The sequence below is a fragment of the Maylandia zebra genome, unplaced genomic scaffold, assembly GCF_041146795.1.
Source record: "Maylandia zebra isolate NMK-2024a unplaced genomic scaffold, Mzebra_GT3a scaffold34, whole genome shotgun sequence".
Classification (NCBI taxonomy): domain Eukaryota; kingdom Metazoa; phylum Chordata; class Actinopteri; order Cichliformes; family Cichlidae; genus Maylandia; species Maylandia zebra.
In genome coordinates this window covers 302800-305299 of record NW_027490064.1, presented here as the reverse complement: position 1 = coordinate 305299, position 2500 = coordinate 302800, and positions in this window count along the sequence as shown.

The window sequence follows — 2500 nt, the reverse complement described above, 5'->3', positions numbered from 1 at the left end:
CTGCTGGAGGTCCAGGTCCATGCCCGATGTGAGTAGCAGCAGGGCCAGCGCGCCCAGGAGCACATCTTTTTCGACCGTAAAGGGAGACAGGAGGCCGACTCACTGCCTCGGCTAAATGGAGAGGGAATTTCAGCAGGGCCAGGGCACAGGCATGGACCTTTTTCAGCTGTAAGGGAGGCAAGAGCAAGGTGTGATGTAGGTCCCCGGGGCCTGCTGGAGGTCCAGGTCCATGCCCGATGTGAGTAGCAGCAGGGCCAGCGCGCCCAGGAGCACATCTTTTTCGACCGTAAAGGGAGACAGGAGGCCGACTCACTGCCTCGGCTAAATGGAGAGGGAATTTCAGCAGGGCCAGGGCACAGGCATGGACCTTTTTCAGCTGTAAGGGAGGCAAGAGCAAGGTGCGATGTAGGTCCCCGGGGCCTTTTGTCGTACCATAGGCACGAGTGGTGTGTGTGTGTGGCAAAGACTTTCTGCGCAGTGTCCCAGGGGCACGGGGAAAGGTTGTTGTACCATAGGCACGAGAAAAGTTGTCGTACCATAGGCACGAGAAAAGTTGTCGTACCATAGGCACGAGTGGTGTGTGTGTGTGTGGCAAAGTGCTACTGAGCGGTGTACCAGGGGCAGGGCGAAAAGTTGTTGTACCATAGGCACGAGAAAAGTTGTTGTACCATAGGCACGAGAAAAGCTGTCGTACCAGGGGCACGGAGGAAAGTTGTTGTACCATAGGCACGAGAAAAGTTGTCGTACCATAGGCACGAGGAGAGTTTGTGTGGCAAAGTGCTACTGAGCGGTGTACCAGGGGCACGGCGAAAAGTTGTTGTACCATAGGCACGAGAAAAGTTGTCGTACCATAGGCACGAGAAAAGTTGTCGTACCATAGGTACGAGGAGTGTGCGTGTGTGGCAAAGTGCTACTGAGCGGTGTACCAGGGGCACGGCGAAAAGTTGTTGTACCATAGGCACGAGAAAAGTTGTTGTACCATAGGCACGAGAAAAGCTGTCGTACCAGGGGCACGGAGGAAAGTTGTTGTACCATAGGCACGAGAAAAGTTGTCGTACCATAGGCACGAGGAGAGTGTGTGTGTGGCAAAGTGCTACTGAGCGGTGTACCAGGGGCACGGCGAAAAGTTGTTGTACCATAGGCACGAGAAAAGTTGTTGTACCATAGGCACAAGAAAAGCTGTCGTACCAGGGGCACGGAGGAAAGTTGTTGTACCATAGGCACGAGAAAAGTTGTCGTACCATAGGCACGAGGAGAGTGTGTGTGTGGCAAAGTGCTACTGAGCGGTGTACCAGGGGCACGGCGAAAAGTTGTTGTACCATAGGCACGAGAAAAGTTGTTGTACCATAGGCACAAGAAAAGCTGTCGTACCAGGGGCACGGAGGAAAGTTGTTGTACCATAGGCACGAGAAAAGTTGTCGTACCATAGGCACGAGGAGAGTTTGTGTGGCAAAGTGCTACTGAGCGGTGTACCAGGGGCACGGCGAAAAGTTGTTGTACCATAGGCACGAGAAAAGTTGTTGTACCATAGGCACAAGAAAAGCTGTCGTACCAGGGGCACGGAGGAAAGTTGTTGTACCATGGGCACGAGAAAAGTTGTCGTACCATAGGCACGAGGAGAGTTTGTGTGGCAAAGTGCTACTGAGCGGTGTACCAGGGGCACGGCGAAAAGTTGTTGTACCATAGGCACGAGAAAAGCTGTCGTACCAGGGGCACGGAGGAAAGTTGTTGTACCATAGGCACGAGAAAAGTTGTCGTACCATAGGCACGAGGAGAGTTTGTGTGGCAAAGTGCTAGTGAGCGGTGTACCAGGGGCACGGCAAAAAGTTGTTGTACCATAGGCACGAGAAAAATTGTTGTACCATAGGCACGAGAAAAGTTGTCGTACCATAGGCACGAGAAAAGTTGTCGTACCATAGGCACAAGCAGTGCGTGCGTGCGTGCGTGCGTGCGTGCGTGCGTGTGTGTGTGTGTGTGTGCGGCAGTTCTTCTGCGCAGTGTACCAGGGGCACATTTCAATGTGCTTTCTGGAGTACCAGGGGCACGAGGATTTTGCCAGTGGTGTTCTGCTTTGTTAGTGGGAGGGGGCTTAAGTGTGGGTCCCCGGGGCCTGCTGGAGGTCCAGGTCCATGCTAGACATGTGGCACAGGGTAACTGCAGGGGGGGGGGGGTAATGTGGGTCCACGGGGCCTGCTGGAGGTCAAGGTCCGTGCTAGATATGTGGTACAGGGTTAACTGCAGGAGGGGGGGGGGGGGGGGGTAATGTGGGTCCCCGGGGCCTGCTGGAAGTCAAGGTCCATGCTAGACATGTGGCACAGGGTAACTGCAGGGGGGGGGGGTAATGTGGGTCCACGGGGCCTGCTGGAGGTCAAGGTCCGTGCTAGATATGTGGTACAGGGTTAACTGCAGGAGGGGGGGGGGGGGGGGTAATGTGGGTCCCCGGGGCCTGCTGGAAGTCAAGGTCCATGCTAGACATGTGGCACAGGGTAACTGCAGGGGG